We start from the raw sequence: 19,445 nt of genomic DNA, 5'->3' as shown, positions 1-19,445 counted from the left end.
AGTCAATGACAGGTGGGACCTAGGTCCAACTCAGCAAAATTTCCACATAGGCAATCCACGTCAGCCTTACAGGTGGGCCCAACCAGTCAGTTTGACTGTTTTCACGAGGTTATCCGACTATCAGTGCTCCGCGATACGCATTAGGCACATTTCCGGTGGTTTTTTGTGATCTGCCTTCAATGTGGTACCAAATGGTTACCCTAGCCCCAAGTATGGTGGTTTTGGGTAAATAACTCTGTTTTGTGCCGTGCCCTTTTCCGCCACCGGCCTTCTCATCGACAACACATCACATGATGATAGGAAATCGCCGCACACGGGGTCACCTGACCATGGAAGCAATAACGAAAAGAGGGACAACCACTTGATGCGGGGCACTATAATCAGAATAGTTCTTCAAGTAATTCTACGAACAGTAGAACTGAATATTTCTGCTAAAATGCGGGGTTGACAAATACTTGATTTTCCTGAAATTCATAACCATAAGATGTATGTCTCCAAAACTTGCGTGTTGACTGTTGAGTGAGCGATCTGCGAGACATAATTTAAGTTCCCTTATGTATAACTGCTTCAGATTCAATCTCCTCAAATGAGGAAAAATACATCCAAAACAGAGAGATATTCAGAACAAATGCATGAGGCATTATTATTATTATTTTCGAGAAAACGCAAAGAGACTTCTGCGTATCTTTCCATTGAAAAGGCAGGATTCAAGTTACAATCCTCCTAAGAGGTACATGTAATGAAAAATGTAGGAAAATTAATGTACATCCCAGGTCTGGGGCAGACTGTCACGAATCCTGGAAGCGCCAGCTCTAGCCCAAAGCGCCGCCTCGTCCTTTATCTTCGCAATAAGGTTACTGACTGAAGGTTGGGCGCCCTCGAAGACATAGTCATCACAGAGTTTCCAGATCATCCATGGGGTGAGCAAGGCAATGGAGGTGAGGCCTTTGCGTATGGGTTTCGGGGTGCGCTGTTTAGAAGCTTGCCACCAGTTCAGAAGGGAAGCATCATGGTCCGGCGGCGTGCAAGACATGCGGAACCATGTGAGTATCTCGTGCCAAACCTGTCTGGAAAACGGGCAGTAGAGCAGTAGGTGGTGCATCGTCTTGGGGCTCTAGCAGCAGAGAAGGTACGAAGTGTGGTGCTGGAGGCCGTGGCGCGCGAGGCAGTCGGCGGTCCAATACCGATCCTGATCAGTGAGCCAGTGGAAGATACACACATGAGGGGGCACCCAGTTCTTCCAAATGAACTTCCAGGAGCTGTTGTGGGTCGAACCCTGGAAGGTAACCTGATAGCAGGATTTCACAGAGTAAAATCCGCTCGAAGTCAACTTCCACAGGAGGCGGTCGGGTTTTGTGGTCAGGGTGGTGTGCCTGACAGCGTGCCAGAGCTGGATGTACTGTCCGATCTCGTGAATGCCCATCATGCCATGGATGTTGTGAACGCCCAACAAGCATAGGCCAGCCCGGTGTGCTCCAGTTCGGGGATGCCGAGGCCTCCAAGCTCAATTGGACGGCAAGTATGGCACCAATTAGCATGGCAGTTGCTGCCATTGGCAGCCTCACGCACAACCCACATGAATCCCCTCTCAATCCTCTCGATCGAGCTGCTTGATGATTTTTTTTTGGCTGGTGCGAATACCAGGAGCTGGTGCATGGGGATCGCACAGAGGACGGATTTGACCATACCGAGGGAGAGTATTATCCATTGTTTCTAATCCTAAGAACAGTTTCTAGAAAACACAGGACATGCAATAACACAAAAATAAACATCCCAAGTCTTTGACATTTTAATAGTAGGATAGCATGATTCCAAGTGAAATTCATAGTGCTGTCACCATAATAAAAAGAGATAATGCTACATGTATGGTTACGCAATGACATTAACTAATGTTAGAAACTTAGAATACAGTATATCATAAGGCAGAAGAACAGGATTTCCTCATATTATGCATGTAGCAGTACAATAAGTGTACTATTTTCACAAGCTGAGGAGGCAAGATATTTCGCAATGTTCAGAGCAAGATGATAAAACAGAGCCAAACAGATGTCACGTACCCTTTGCTTTGTTCACCCTTTCCATAATAGCACCTGACAGAAGAAAAGAAACAAGAAGTTAAATCTGGACATCCAAGTTAGGTGTAATGAAGTCTAATACCATATATATGAGCTCAATCAAAAAACTTGGCAACCCAGCCAAGTAGCAAGACGTACTAATTTGCAAGTTACATCTAGCATTATTATGCTGGCTGAACCAGCGCACTTGTGAAGCCGCACACATACTTTTCACATACGAAACAAAAGGTCTTAAACTGAAGTGCGGTTTCAATCAAATTAATAAACGCTAAAGTGCCGATATTACATTCTGAGTCGATGATCTGAGCACGTTTCCTGCATTCTGCTTCAAGTTGCATCTCCATGGCTTTCTTCACTTCCTCTGAAGGAGTAATGCCTAAAAGTGGACAGTTTGTAGCTATTAGTAATGGAACACATATGTCGCATTAAGACTTCTTTTTTTGCGGTAGTCGCATTAAGACATTTGACACCCCATTCTCAGGGTGAACTAGAAAACCATACATATGTCGTATTTGAGACATTTGACACCCCATTCACACGACGCGTAATTGATTGACTTCTGCAGATAGAGAAATAAAACAAAAAAAAATTAGATGAGTTGTAGGACCATGACATTTACGAGAGAGGTGTGATAGTAGTAGGTACCATGATGTTGTGGTTGAGCGTGTCTCTTTCCTTAAAAGTCTTGTCAAGGGTAATCTTGCAAATTTCACTCCTTGCAACAAACTCCGCAAGATGGGTCACTGCATAGATGGGGTTCTCTATGACGATTCAATTTGTGGTGGAAGCAAGGAAGGGATCGGCAAGGAAGGGATCGGCAATCTGTGCAATTCAATTTGAATCGATTCAGTTTGTAAGCTAAGCAAGCTTCCTAGGGTTTAGGGGTTAGAGATGACCTTGACGTGGAGCACTCCTCCGATCTGGATCAAGGCGTCATCCTTTGTGGTGGCAGTGTTGCCCGGGATTTGGATGACCTCCTCCTTGAGCGAGTGGACGTAGGCGATGCGGTCGACGCCGGGCACGAGGAAGTGAATCCCCGAGGAGAGAGTCTTGTGGTACATGCCTAAGCGCTCCACCACGAACACCTTCCTCTCCGGCACGATGCTCACGCCCAGGTTCACAGGGGTCGACGGTGGGCCGACCGCCGCGGTGGCTCCCCTGTACCAGCGGCAGCTGGACCCTAGGCCCTGCAGCTGCGGCAGCAGCGGCAGGTTGGGGTCCGGGCGGCTGGAGCGGAGGAGGCAGAAGGCGGACGAGCGGCGCGCGTGAAGGCGCATCATCTGGGTCGCGGTTGACATCGCCATCGTAATAGGGCTTATCTGTCTCTTCTCTTTTCTCCTATCTTTTCTCTCTCCCTATCTAAGCCACGATCGGTTTCCCAGGCACGATACTATCACGCTCCTTTTCGGGGCCCCGGCCGGAAAAAAAGAAAGGAGTGATCGAGATGGGCTAGGCCCAAAGTGTTGATTGCTAGGGATAGGAAAACGTGCGTCGCACGGCCGCAGACCACACGCGATCGTTTCGTCGCTCTTGCCGCTGGCACACATCGCTTGCGATTCTTGTCTCCGCCGTGTGCCATAATGCCGCCGTTTCCGGCTTGCCGCCTTTGCTGGTGTTGCGCGCCTGCCTTGGCCGGCCGGCCCGGCCGGCGGCCACTCAGTCACTCACATCCGGCCATCCCATCAGTCGTAAGCCGACTCGGCCTCGTCCAGGTTGTTCCTCATCGACCCAAGTCCTACCTCTCCGGGATTGATTCTTCAACGCTGTCGCACAGTTTGGAGGCCAGAGGAGATCGACCCACCCTTTTGTTTCAGACTATATGTTGATAATTTTTTCAGTTCTTAGTTTCCTGGTAATTTTGCTTCATGGCAAATCCAACTCTGAATACTATTACGAGTATTATAGGAGTCCAGGGTGAAGGGCCTAACGATCTTTCTCAAGAGCTTCGGGCGTGTATGAATGCGTACACTTAGGTTTTCGTTTCTCTTTCTCTCTTATCAAATTATAAATTCATGCAGGAAAGCAACACCAAGATTTTGGTGATAACTCGGTAAAATTATAGTATCTAGTAAGAGTACTTAATAAAATTGACGTGCATATTCATGCTTCTGTTTTTGTATCATCTTAGTTTAAATTGTTGGATGAGACTGTCATAATATTTTCTTTAGAATCATACCTATTTATTTAAGTAAACTATATATGGGATACAAAGGACACCGAGTGTTGCTATCCGCCACATACGGTGAGCAACCTCATCTTTCTATGAAGAGTGCGCTAGCATGTGCGCCTCTTTTGAAGATATTTACTCTTGCTGTAATTTCCTAACAAAACCGAGGGGGGGGGGATCATAAGTAACTTTAAATTGACGAATGTTAGAAGAAAAAAATTTAGGGGCCTAGAGCATTAGAGCAACTCCAACAGGCCGACATAAACAAACATCGATTTTGTCCGCTTTTTGTCCGTTTAGGTCGTCCGTCTGCCCGTCCGTGTCCGCTTTTCCGAATTGGTCGGCCTGTGCGCCCAACGAGGCCAGGCACATTTTAGACATGTCCGTGTTGGCATTCAGTTGTACACCTGGTGGGCGAGCTCCGCACCGCGGCCCCGGGCCCCCGTGCCGCCTCGCCCGGCCCCTGCGCGTAGGTGTGCTCGTAGTCCAACAGCTCGCCCCGCCCTCGTGCCCGCTCGCTGCCCCGCTGCTTGCCCCGTGCCATAGCTCGCTCCGCCCACCCCGAGCTCGCCGCGCCCGTGTCGCAGCTCGGCCCCCCGCTCGCCGCTCCACCATCGTGAGCTCCCGCGCCACGCCGCAGCTGCAGCTCACCGCCCCGGTCGCGGCGCCCGTGCCGCAGCTCGCCGCGCCCGCTCGCCTCCCCGCAGTCGCGATCTCCCGCGCCACGCCGCTGACGCAGCTCGCCGCATATGCCTGCGTAGCCAGAGGGCATGTGCACGTACACGCACACATGTACATGCACGCATGGCTTGCTGGACCAGAACGAATCAGCCTTGGGCGTAGCTCTACTTGTGCATGTACACGCACGCATGGCATGACCTATACGTGCGCTCGTCGCTGCACGCGGGAGCTCTGTTCACCGGCGAGTTGTAGCGAAAGAGGAGGCTGCACATCAGCGAGGAGCTCACCAAGGAGGAGGCCGCGGCGCTCGCTGGTACCGGATCCGGCGCTTCCCGTCGGCTAGCACAACGGGGGTTGCCCCGGCGGCTGCTTCGTGTCCCGCAGCGTTTTTGGTGGTCTGGAGCAGGGTGGGCGGGTGGGTGGGAGAAGAGAGAGAGCAAAGGAGAAGAGAGATGGGTGGGTGGTTGGATGACAGGTGGGCCAAGCAGCACATGCAATGGGCAGAAGCGGGCGAGGAGAGCAGAGAAAACATCCGCTTTGTGTCCGCCGCCGACCCAAATATGACCCAAATTTGAGACGGAAATGGGTCCGCGCGGACACAAAGCGAACGCAAAATGGAAATGGGTCACTGGGTTGGGCAGTCGTTTTTGTCCATGCAGATCGAAACAGACATGGGCGGACGAAATGGGTCGCCTCGTCGGAGTTGCTCTTAGTTTCGCCAAGGCCCCCAAAATATTAAGACCGACGATCGGTTTCCTCAGGGCATGATTGATCCATCCTGACCGATGCCTGTACTTTTCTGACCCATCCAACCCAACGAAGCCTGATGGCCCAGCCAAACAAAACGACCTGCTCTACAGATCCGGCGACCGACTAACCTCAACATTATGACAGGAGGAGGACGAGTTGCCTTTATGCATCTCGGTCAACAAAGTTCACATATGAACATATATAGTTTCTGGGGATAGATAGATTCATCTCTTTACCAAAGATATATGCAACATGGCAATTTTCTTCCGGCATGACGCGTGCTCTGAACTTTGACAAGGTTTGTTTTCATGTATTATTCATACCATGATCAGTTATCTCATACTCATAGTATGCCATACAATTCCGTGAAGGAATACCGATATGGATTCATCACGTTCGCTTTGCTTGTCCACCTTTGTTCCACTCTAACCTTACTTCCAATTTGTGCTGCTGGGTATTTCCGAGCCAACAGCCGCTCGGATGATTGCTGAGAAGCAGGCTGCCAAGGAAGTCCATGATGAAGCTCTGAGGATCTTCAGGAGCATCCAGGAGAGTCCATTTCATGGATCTTTAACCCTTGATGAAGTGACCATGGTTCTCAAGTTATTGTCAGAGAAGCAGGTCCGACAATGGTATGTTGATAACATCACCTCTGTAAAGGAAATCATACTAATATGAACACAGCTCCTGTTTGCCAGCACCTCGCGCTTACAATACAATTCGATAACACAAAGGAAGAGTTGTTCGATGTGCTCCTGGAGCTAAGAAGGAAACAAGAGTTCCCAGCTTTCTCCCGGGAAAGCATCCAAACTCTTCGGCTGGTCGAGCAGCTTGCTGCCAAGTGGAGCCTAGGCCTCATGACCCCAATTGGTATAATCTGAAACATATGCATGAATATGCTCTTCTTTTTATATTGTTTACTTGTTTAGCAGTTTTTCTGTTGTTGTCATTTGCAGGTGCACGCATCAGAGAAACAAAAGATTTGGCGATTTCATCAGTAGATACATCCTTTGGGGATTTTTTGGTGTCCTTTACTACTTTGTGATATTCAAAATTCACGAAACGATGACATAGAATCCAATGTCGTCTCCCATGGCCATGGGAAGCCAAAGGATGATTCGACTATCTTCAGAAATCTAGAAACTTACCTTTATGAACGTTAATGCCTATATATAACTAGTTAATTACTATGATGATATTTTGATCTTTGCAGTATAAGTATTGTATTTGGATATATTATTCCTTTGTAAGGTCGAATGGTTCACTATCTTCGAAATTAAGGAGTGGACAGTGGTGGTGCAAGGCACTGTAAATACTAAATAGTCGCTTACATGGTGTTGGCACACAGAAAACATAAAATCTTCTTGTTGTCTAGGTAACTGTCTGTTTAGGTAAATTTGTCATTGTCTATATAAGGAAACACGACAGAAACAAAGAGCAAAGGCCATTTGTGGAGTTTTATTTCTTCCCTACCAAATCAACTCTATCATCGACGTCGGCCAACTGGAGTTCATCGCCGGAAGAAGCTTCTTCAAGACCTTCATCTACGCCGTCGAGGGTTTTAGTGTTACCCCAAAAGGAATGCCCCAACGCTAGTTCTCAAGCTGGACTTTGTGAAGGCAATGGACTCCGTCGATTGGCATAGCCTGTGATAGATCATGGAGAGGTCTGTGGGTTTCGAGACCGATGGTACGACTCGATGGATTCCATCTTCCAGTCCTCCATGTTTGCGGCCATCCTCAACAGGGTGCCTGGCTGGTGGATTCAGTGCAAGTGGGGGCCTATGGCAGGGGAGGCCACACATCTTCCTACTGGTCGCCAATGTCCCCGAACAAACGATCAAGCAGGACGACGTCCTCTCTCACCCTATGGTTGATGGAATACCGCACTCAGTTCGTCAATATGCTGATGGCACCCTCATAATCGTGCATGTGGACCTCACTTAGTCCGTCATGCTGATGGCACCCTCATAATAGTGCATGTGGACCTCGGGGTTGTGGAGCACTTGAAGCGGATCCTCGCCGACTGTGATTAACTTCCACAAGAGCACGGTCACCCCAGGAATGTCCTGGAAGATGATCTCCAGTCCATGAGTGTTGTTCTCGGCTGTCGCGTGGAGTCTTTCCCCGTGTGTACTTGGGGTTGCCGCTTTTCTCCTAGAAACTGGAATTTGAAGACTTCCTACCACTCGTCGTAAGGTTGAGCGCTACCTCTCGAGGTGGGGCACGCAATTGTTGTCCTTCGATGGCTGCCTCATCATGCTAAATGTTGTTTTGGTCGCCCTACCCATATATGCCATCGTAGCTATGGAGTTTCCACCATTGGTGGTCTGGGCCATCACGCTCTCCGTCGCTTCTTCTTATGGGCCATGGCCAACAAGGCCTCTGGGCTCGATGCTTCATTTCCTGGGACAAGATGTGTCGCTCCAAACACGAAGGAGGGCTTGGTGTTCGGTCTAAGTGCTGAAACAACTATCTACGGATGAAGATGTTGCACCATCTGCACACCCTGCTTGACTCCCCTTGGGCTCGCTAGGTCTTGACATGCCTCGATGGGCACATGCTCTCCCCTCGACCTCCGGCCTCTCCAACCCTCACTGGTTGTCCATGGTCGGATTGATGCCGCTCTATCGGGGCATCTCAATGGCTACAACGGGGGACGAGGCGAGGACTTCGGACTGCCTTCTGGCTCGATTCTCGATGTCGGATGGCCCTCTGCCCCTCTGGCCATGGCCATGTCGTCACTCTTCTCCCACTTCATTTGCCCAAACGCCTCCGTTGTGTTTGTCGTTGCGAATGTGCTTGACCGCGTGCGGGTGACATTCTCGACTGGTTGAGGTGTCCGCACTGTCGCGGCCAAACTGGGGAGGTTGTTCTCCTCTAGGCTTTATGGGTCTTCGGTTGTGTTCATGCCCCGTTTGCTGACTTTTGTCTTCTCAAGGAATGCTCCCAGCCGGGTGCGATTCTTCACGCGGCTGGTAGTCCAAACCCGTGTGCACACTCTGGACGTCCTGCATAGCTCCGTGCACACACCAGAGATGCCCTCAATTCTTCATGGGTGTTTTCCCCGAGCATGCATATGCGGTGCGTGCTACGGGTCTGCTAGACCGGTTGGTGCTCTCGGCTCATCTTAGGACGGCTTCACAAGGCCACCAGATTAGATAGTATGCATTGATGCAGTCCGGGCACATTATCAAGCTTGTAGGTGTAGCGACTTTGTTCGCCAGAAAGGTTGCTTCTGGTTGATCGGTGTATTCATTTTCTTAGAATCTGTTGAAAAATGACAAAGATGGTTGTGTGCATCGCTCGATGTAGAGCCTAAGGATTATTCTTTTTTTAATGCACACACGTTTTTTCCTGTTCGTGTGTCTAAAGTAAACACGATGGTGCATTCTGCACGGATGTACATGAAAAATTGCACATGTTTGTAACAAGTTTGAATCGACTACATGTGGTAGTAGTTGTGGCACCACAGTAGAAGAGAGAGAAGCGTAGGACGACTTCTTTGTTTTGTGTCTGTGGTGGTGGTGCTTGAATACCACAGGAATAAAGCGAGGCGATGAGGGTTTTTGTTTTTGAAATAACCACATACAGTATATTCCATTAGTAGACAAACTTATTATAGAGAGTACATAGTCATCACATAAGACATACATAGGTGTCTTACATGTTTGCACTAAAGATCCTCCTATCGGTAAAACTAGAATTTCACGAGTGAAGAACCATGTGCCTCGTCGAATCATTGCCCACCATTGTCCTCCATCATCAGAAAGGAGAACAACCACCATACCAAGATCTGAGGGAGCACCTTCGCATACAAGAATGCTTTTCGAGCCGATGAACCGGACCGCCGCAAGCGACGATACCAATGCTTTGTGGCACGTCGACCGGGGTTTTCCCCCGTCCATTAGATCCCGGCACCATCAACTTCATCCAACACGGTGGAAGAAGTGGAACGTCGCCGTCTGCCGCCATCCACGTATCCCACTGTAAGACACCAAACACAACTACAACAGCCTATGCCAACCCCACCCAGGAGAGTGCCAAGCGCCGACCACTAGACACAAATCACCGGATCCGAAGACCGGCAAGAACACCAAGCCAAGCACCGCTGCTTAGAACATCATTGAGATGAGGAAAAACAGAGGCAAATTATTCGGACGCGGCGTCATCCCCTCCATTGATGTGACGCCTCTCAAAGAAACTAGCCTACCCTATCTCCTTGCCGGATAGAATCAATGGGTCCCCGTCCAATCCCACCACCGAAGCGGCAGACATGGGGGACGAGGACCCTCAGCAACGCCGGCGGAGAGAGAGGCAGGCAAAAATCGCCTCGCGCATCGCCTTGGACCGGTTCCTGCTGGTAGTTGGTGCCTGGCGGTGTTAGCGAGGCGATGAGTTGCGTTCGATACGACAGAATCATACTCCCTCCGTCCCAAAATAAGTGTCTCAACTTTGTATTAACCTTACTACAAGGTTGTATTAAGTTTGAGACACTTATTTTGAGACGGAGGGAGTATAACATTGTACTGTAAATCCAAAATAAAGTCAGACGGGCCGGGCCGGGCTGGCCCCTATATACGCGTGAGAACGCTAGCCCTAACAATGAAGAAGAAACAGCGGATTGCCTAAAAAAACAGCGGATCCCTCTCCCTTGGTAGTCGAGAAACAATGGCGACGCTCCGACTGGCGGCGAGGAGGCTTTGCTCCCGGCTCGGGATAAAAATGGTACTCCTCCTCTCCTACCTTTGATCTCTCTTCTTGCTGCCCTCCGGAATGGCGCCCGCTTTGTTTCCGCGGCGTCAGGGGCAGACCTAGGGTTGTCCATGCCAGAACCGTTGCTGCTGAATCTGAGTTGGGGCCGAAAATCCTGAATAAATCTTAACGACTTGGGGCGAAAAAGAAGAATGGATATTTCGTTCTATGATAATCATCTCACGTCTGATTTGTGTGCGTGGCAGGGTCTTTTCGGGCCTGCGGCAGCCCAGGGAAAAGCTTGGAAGCCGACAGCCGTGGAAGCCTTCGATTTTGGCATCACGGATGTCGATGATGAAGCGCGCAAGATCTTCTGGCAACTAAAGAACAAACGAATGGAGGGAGAAAAAGATTTAACCCTTGCTGAAGTGACCAGCATTGTGCAGGCCATGTATGACATGCAGGAGAACAAAGATGGGGCTACAAGCACTAACTAGCTTTACAGTACAATGTTATAGGAGTCAATAACTAGATTTACAGTACAATGCTAGAAGTCTAGTAATCCTCATGAACACATGTAATATTAATTTGGATCTTTGCTATTTTCCTGCTTCGTATTATCGGATATGACATGCCTCTAGATTGGAGTGTATTTTTTGGGCTAGCGATAGGGTGTGGAGAAATCAAAGAGAGAAAAAAGCAAGTGGTGCGAAAGAGAAGGCCTCCGCAAATCATGATGGATGATGATCAGTTTTGGGGTTTTCAGTGTGGTTTTGGTTGTATGGGTTTGTTATGGTCGGTGTGTTTTCCTCCAGTTGTGGTCCATGTTTTGGAGGTTTGCAGAAGTAGCGTGTCAGGGATGTTGGTTGATCTGTTTTTGTTGTCGTGTTGGTTCATGGTTAAACAAGTGTCAAACTGGTTTCATCCAGTTTTTCACTAATTAGTGAACCTGGAAATTCTCTTCTACTTAATTGACCAAATTGTATCTGTAGGTTTTGCTAGATGATGTTGCATCCAAAGCTGAATAATGAATTATGCCGCCTTTCGCTATTTAACCTGGTATAATTCTTGACAATACAAAAGTGTCGGCTTAACCCTTCACTTACATATTGTTCCCTCGTATCTAATGCCAAATGCCCAAATGGAACTATGCAACCAAAACTAACTAGGCCAATACTTACATGCATACAAACTGAAGTATAATTCAAATATGATTCAGACAGTATCACAAATAATGAAATTTTAGATGAAGCAAAAATATTTTGGCAAAGATTAAGCAGGTTGTCCAGGCAAACCTACAAAGGAAAGAAAACAATAGATGATACTGTATTATACAAGTAAAAGAACACCAAGTAATGAAATGAACATGAAGCAGATTTTATTGCAAATGTGTATATTCGCATCTTTGTCTTTCTTTGCTAAGCCTTCCAAGATTTTTCCAATGTGTGGGGAGGTGACACTGAGAAAAGGTTAAAACACAAACTGGTTCCAAGTTCCACCAACGTATTACACAACAAAACTATATGACTAGAAAGCAAGTACCTTGACAACAGCGTGCAATGAATTAGAATACATAGAAGAGAACATACATAGAAGCAGTGAAGTATAAATCAAACTTCAAAAACATAACTAGGTAATTCATATACGTGATTTTCCAGCTTTCGTTATTTCTGTCCTGGAAAGTCTGATATTCCAGCAACAGCATGAGCATGACACACTAGATGTACTGGAAAGGAATGTAGCTTAACTCAACTATAGTGCTTAGAAAAATTCAATGGAAGTCCTAACCAATACTTGAATCACCTAACTCACCGGCAAAGACTAGAAACAACTCGGCGCTGTGCTTGCCGAGGTTCGTTCTCGGCAAACAGTACTCGGCTGGACGGTTGCCGAAAATTATTAATTTCTTCAAGTTCCTATTATTGGGTACACGGCAAGCATTTAAATAGCCATTGCCGAGTATCAGAAAACGAGAACATGACAAACTACCACATTAAGTGAAATGGGTGTTAATATCAGTGTCACGTGTCCAATGACCTTTGTCGAGTGTGGAACTCAGCAGTCCAACGGCGAGTAGGGGTTTGACACATGGCACATTTTCTGCCGAGTTCCGTTTACCAAAACTCGGCAAACCTTTGCCGATTGATCATCAACACACACACACACACACACACACACACACACACACACACACACACACACACACACACACAGACACACACATCACACATCACATAAAGTCCATATGAAGAAGTCACATAACGAGCAACATAGAGAGTTCACAAGCATCATACAAGTCACATAAAGGAAACTCACAAGTAGTTCGCCGACACAAACTCTCAACGCGGAAGATCATCTCCATGGACATGAGCTCTAGGGTTGTTGTGGATGATGAGAGGTATGCTTCGTCATAGCCTCCATATTTTTTGAGAGGATATGCAATTATTTTTTTCAACATTGTACCAAAGAATTTCATTGGATAATGGAGCCCAGCCGAGGCGCATCGATCACCATCTCCATCGCATCTGCATTGTCGTTGCCATCCACCACATGCGCCACTTCTGCAGTGGCATCAGCGTTCACCATATCGTCATCGTCCGGAATGATGGTTGTCCGTGCCACTGCCCACCGCCTCCACTACATCGGCCGCCAGGCCCTGGATGAGAGACTGATGTTTGGCCCACCAAGATCTCTATCTGGGATCGTCTGAATCTTCCTCCTCCATCGCCCACAAGAGGAAATCGATGGGAACCGCGCTGACACCATCGACGAGGAAAATTCATTGCCGTTCTAGCATTGTCACTGCGGACCTCATGGCTCGCAATTCCTCGACGAGCTAGTAGACATTGGTGAACTGCGATGATATCTCCATCATGTTGGCGAAGTTGAGGTTGTTGCCGCATGCACACCTCAAGATTAGCGTTGTCCATCTCGGCCCGGCGAGGAGGATTCATAGCAGAGTCGGCAATGCCGGTTGCGGCCGTGGGAGCGATGGAACGGGCGACTGTGGCACCCTTGCGGATGATGACGAGGTAGGTGGCGACGGCTTGGAGGATAGTGGGGGCGGAGGTAGGTGGCAGCGGTGCCATGGAATTGGCGATTGATACATCTCGAACGTATCTATAATTTTATTTATTATTTCATGCTATTATATTATCATTTCTGTATAATTTTTATCACAACTTATATTATTTTTATGGACTAACCTAATAATTTCGTGCCTAGTGTCAGTTCCTATTTTCTACTTGTTTTTGGTTTCCTGGAAAACGAATATATATGGAGGTCAAAATAAGTTGTCGATTTATCATGAATTTTTTGGGCAACAAGAAATACTGGAAGGTTCGGGGGAGATCGAGACGAGCAGCCAGGGGACCACACGGACAGGTGGTGCTGCCAGTCGGTAGGCCGCACCCACTACCCCGGTGGGTCCCCTACTTATTGACCTGAACTGATTCCACCGCCATAAATCCCTATAAATACCAAAACTATTTGTCGTACCTCCGGAAGAATTTTATCGCCGCCGCAAGCTACTGTTCCACGAAGATCCCATCTGGATGTCTTTTTCATAGCGCCGGCGGAGGGGGAAGCCATTGTCGGAGTCATGGCCTCAAATTAGCGCGGGAATCAAGACAATCGATATTTAAAACCCACTACACCATGAAGCGTCACTCGGATTATCAGTCAGTCGGCTTGAGGAATTCGAGGAGTCTTCCTGCACAGATGGTCTGACAAAAGCCTGATAGACACACAAAAGATTTCGATATGACGTGTCATAAAGATTCGCAATGATGACTGTTGACGACTCGCCTTCCAGTCGTCTAGGGACCTTCGGTCGGCTAGGAACCACGAACAAACCGACTGACAGGGCCCGTCCCGAGTCGTACAATCTGTGTCCAAGGCATGATGATATCCTAGTGCCATACACTCGAAGAAAACCGAGTGGGATGGCACTCGTCGCAGATCCTCTCTGCGTAGGAGCAAGGGGCTCCCACGATATCTTTTGTGGCACGAGTCACATTCTCCCTGGGAACCAAATATCTGGTTGTGCAGACTTGGTTCCGCTGAAAGGCGTCCGGCAGGCATTCCTGATAAACGATACTGCTGGCAACGCTTGATTTGATCAAGCCCAGATGCCCCAGACCGCCGCTCGAAATTTTATGATAAGCCCACAGTCGGGCCACAAGCCGTCCTCTCCATAAGAGATTGAAAATGGGTATCACGAAGTCTTTATCCCGATTGCTCATCTCTTTGCCCTCTGAGGGCATGAACAAATTGAGTCCACCAGGGTCTCTCAGTCGAACCTCAAGCTCGCCCACAAACGGACACCTCACCAAGGGGAAGCAGACAACCATTCTCTCCAGCGAGACCTCGACTAACTCGGGGGCCTACTGTCAGGGTTATAAATACGGGGTTGGCCCAAGTATACGGATGGCCCATCAGAGGTCCATGATCCATCCAGGATATGGCCCAGGAGACCATGGGCCAAGGGGCTTCTTCATCAGCCCATCAAATATAAGGAGGGTTCCTCAGGACCGCGCTAAGTCCCTAGACTGAGTCAGCCGACAGCCGATCGCTAGTAGTCGGCTGGAAATGAAGGGAGCAGTCAGCTAGACCATGAGTCGGCGACTACCTATGATACATCTCGCCCACGATGTCTTAATGAAGGTAGTTACTCAATGGCAGCATAATCTAGTTCAATACAACAGTTACCAGTAGTAAATGCCATGAGGTAGTCAGCCATACCTGAGGCCATGAACAACATTAATATCAGCCCATTATGTACTCCCTCCTGACGCAATCTATATATGCCGGAGGGAAGCTCTGGGCTAAAGGTCGAACATCCACACATCATACCTTACGCCAAGAGCTAAGACCACCATAGGAGTAGGGTATTACCTCGACCACAGAGGGTGCTCGAACCTGTATAAATCCTTGAGCGTACTCCCAATTGCACCATTCGGTAGTTATCACTGCCTCTACATTCCTACCCCCCCCCCCCCCCCCCCCCCCGGTATTGTCAGGATTATATCCACGACATGGGGCTTGTGGCGCCCTCATAGATTCGGTCGGTAGCAAAGTGGCGTCGTGGTTTCTATTCCCATGAGATTTGACATGGACCAAGAGAGCGACAGAGTAGGAGAGAATCTGACCAAAGTTGGGTAAACCACGTGGTCGACAACTCCCTTGGTCCACCGCCGACAAGGAAACCATCGATAATCGAGGATGACAGATCGCCATCGTCAAGCCACCTTGGGCTCGCCTCCTTTTGCATCGCCACCTTAGGCTCTCAACGAGATCTGACGGAGTGGTTGCACTGTCGACGAGACACGAGAGGCTTGGTGGTCAGGCACTCAGTGGCCGATCTCGCCTGATCTGGACGCCAAGGCACGACCGGCGAGAGCTCACGCTTGCCCAACCATGGATCCATTGTCGGCCGGCATGATCCGGCCTCACTCCCGTTCAGTTATTGTTGGATCTCACGCAGGGATGGAGCCAGGAATCATACTAAAAGTGGGCCAATGGAAAAGATAAAATGCTAGGAAATTTAGAGCGCTCCGAACTAGCAATCTAAGGTTGTTTTCAGAAAATAGATTACCATGGGGGAACCATGGCCCCAACTCGCCCCTGACTGGCTCTGTTATTGATCTCACCCGAAAAAGGTGAAAGGGGGGAGAGATGAAACTCGCGTGAGAGAGAATGGTGGAACCGTGCAGGATATTTAGTTGGTTATATGGGTCCCACCTTTGTATTGCGTCGATATTAGCTTTGGTATGGTAGAAATAGGTGATTCCTAAGTGGCATCCTCGCTAATCTTGATGCCGGATGGACACTGGATTTCTTACCGGTATCTAGTGGAACCGGTAAAAAGGTAGATGATGCAAACATACTACAAGCATATGGCAATCGCGAAGAGGCGGCGCCGGCATACTAGGCTGGGTGGGATCGTGTGTGCGCGTTCATAGAAATGAGTATGTGCGATTATGCTGTGTTAAAAAAAGATGTCTTGAAGAAAAAATCAGAACAATTTCGCCGTGGCAAGGGGGCAGAAGCAAAGAGCGGGCCGGCTGTGGAGTTTTCTTTCTTCCTTGGCAAGGCAAGCAAACCGATCACACACCAAGTCTAAAAAGAAAAAAGAAAGGTCGGGCCGGGCCAAATACACCGGAGCCCCCACCCGTCGGTCGAAGAAGAGGAAGCGGATCGAGTTGGCGGGGGCAATGGCGGCGCTCAGGCTAGCGGTGAGGAGGCTTTGTGACCGTGTGCTCGGGAGATCAGCGGTACTTCTCCTCTCCTACCTCCGACTCCTCTCCCTCTCTAGCGGTGCTGGCTTTGTTTCCGGCGTGGGAGCCAGATCTAGGGTTGCCCATTGCTGCAGATTCCTCCATCCTTTGCCGTTTTGTTGTCCGAGTTGGGGCCAAAAACCTTGCGCATATCTTAAATCTTCTATGAGTTGGGGCCAAAAATTCTCGATTACTGGCGGTTAGGAGCCACTTCCAGACATTGATCTGCTCTTCAGATCCGGCGATCGATTGTCGGAGATTAGGCGCCACATGAAACATTGATTCTGAGGATGTATGTACGTCATAACGTGAAAAAATAATCTCTTTCAGCATATGACGCTTGCTCTCAACTTTGATAAGCTTTGTCATGATATATAGTAGTGTTGACCTTGATAGTCATACGTAGTTGACGGTAAGGGAAAAATAGTCGAATTTCCCCTCCTATATAAGGTTTCCCGAGCAAGACACATGCTTGTACTGCACTACTGCCTTGTTAGGGCCTTGCAAATTGTCTAGAGTGACTACAAACAGGATATGAAAGTACGCTTTGGTAGTATATGTCCTAACGACAAAATTTGGATAATGCCCGCTCGATTATAATTTTAACCTTCAAATTGAGAATGTGGGAAAACTAGCAATGCAAGCAGGTATTTTCAATTGCTAGGCTGTCCACCTTTAATTGTTCCATGCTAGTCTTACTTACGATTTCTGTTGCTGGTTATTTACGAGCGAAAATTTGTCAAGGAATTCCCCAATATTGATCCCGACTTCCCGAGCATCTCAAGGCTGCCAGGAAATTCCCCAAGATTCATGTCAAGGATGTCGATTCTACGTCTTTGAAGGTCTTCCAGATTCTCCAGGAGAGTCCTGTCGATGGTCATCAAGATGTAACCCTTCGTGAAGTGCGCATGACACTCAAGACCTTGGCTGAGATTCAGGAAGAAGAATGAAGATGCGCTACTAGGAAGCAATATCGTCTCTTGCTCTAATATGAACTAGCTTTGCAGTATGTAATATTTGAACCTTTCCTATGTTGTCGCTTTGTGGGGACTACTGGACGTATGTGATGTTGGGATCTTTGCTATTTTCTTGCTTCTCAAGGTCATTGTTCTTGATCTTGACATGCCCACCAGATTGGAGTGTAAGCTTTCAGGCTAGCAATAGGGGCGGCGTGTGAACATCTACTTGTAGTTGTAGAATATGGTAATGGAATGGTCATTTGGAAACAAAGAAAAAAGGCATACCAGATTGGAGTGGTGATGCAAGCCATTGATGATCAAGATCAAGTATCATCACGGACTGATGTTTAGTGTTCGTATTGTCAGTTTTCATTTTCTTTTGTGCTATGGAAGTCTCCTTCCTCGTGCATCTTTGTGTGAGAAGGCAAGTCTGGTGCCTTCTCTAGCCAGATGAACAAATTTTGCAAGGAGGTATCCTCCATTCAGTTCCCTTGATCTTCTTCGGCTCAGGGTGTAAAAACATTGTGACCACACATAAGTAGGATGAGTCTCAGGGTGTAAAAACATTGTGACCACACATAAGCTGGATGCAAAACATAATGTCCAAGCATGGAATCCTGCTGAAACAAGTTCTACGGATGAGTCTTGGTTAAACCATTGGCTGTTCAATCAAAACACATGAATCACGAGAACAAGCATAGGTTGCAAGAAAAGATACTGAAATAAAACAAACAACCACTACACCAAGAAATTTCCTTGAGAATTGCACTAGAGTGAGGTGCAACTTCAGTTCATATTTCTTGGTGCTGGACACATCCCCAAGCAAGTAAGCATTTTACGAAGCTACTAATATCGTCGAAGACAAGCATAATTTTAACAATTGCTATCAAAAGTACAAACTTCACATTTATCATCAGTTCTTCCTTTTTTGAAAATAAATAAATGGTAATAACACCAACAACAGCTAGAGGCCTAAACCAAATGGGCAATTAAGCAAACCAGGGCATTCCTTCATTCATAGACGCCTAGATGGCCAAGGGAAGCCGAAGGATGATTCGACTAGCTTTAGAAATCTAGAAACTTAACCTTTATAAACGTTAGTGCCTATATGATGATATTTTTATCTTTATGATTCGACTAGCTAATTACTAGTATGATGATATTTTGATCTTTGCGGTTAAGAGAATCGTGTTTGGATATTTTCTTCCTTTATAAGGTCGAATGGTTCTCTATCTTCGAACTTAAGGTGTGGACATGCCTATCTGATTGGAGCGGTGGCCCAAGTCACTGTAAATAGTCGTTTACATGGTGTTAGCACATAGAAAACATAAAATCTAGTTGTTGTCTAGGTAATTGGCCTTTAGGTAAATTTGCCATGTTTATATACGGAAACACGGCAGAAACAAAGTGCAAGGGCCATTTGTGGAGTTTTATTTCTTCCCTGGTTAATCAACTCCATCATCGATGTCGACCAACTAGAGTTAATCACCAGGAGAAGCTTCTCCGAGACCTTCATCTACGCCGACGAGGTTTTTCGGTGCTGCTGCAAAAGGAACGCCCCCACGCTAGTCCTCAAGCTCGACTTTGCCAAGGCCTTTGACTCCGTCGACTGGCATAGCTTGTGAAGGATCTGTGGGTTTCCCGACTGCTGGTGCGACTGGATGGAATCCATCTTCCAGTCCTCCATGTTAGCGGCCATCCTCAACGGGGTACCGAGCTGGAGGATTCGGTGCAAGTGGGGCCTACGGTAGGGGATCCCATGTCGCCACACCTCTTCATGTTGGTCGCCGATGTCCCCTAATAGATGATCAGGCAGGACGGCGTCCTCTCTGACCCTATGG

At 47.9% G+C, this 19,445-nt stretch overlaps 1 pseudogene; it reads right to left on the bottom strand.

The window, feature by feature from the left end:
• Nucleotides 1–1,193: 1,193 nt before the first annotated feature.
• Nucleotides 1,194–3,379, bottom strand: LOC109762131 (uncharacterized; annotated as a pseudogene).
• Nucleotides 3,380–19,445: the final 16,066 nt, after the last annotated feature.

The sequence above is a fragment of the Aegilops tauschii genome, chromosome 1, assembly GCF_002575655.3.
Source record: "Aegilops tauschii subsp. strangulata cultivar AL8/78 chromosome 1, Aet v6.0, whole genome shotgun sequence".
NCBI lineage: Eukaryota > Viridiplantae > Streptophyta > Magnoliopsida > Poales > Poaceae > Aegilops > Aegilops tauschii.
This window is presented reverse-complemented; position numbering and strand designations above follow the sequence as displayed.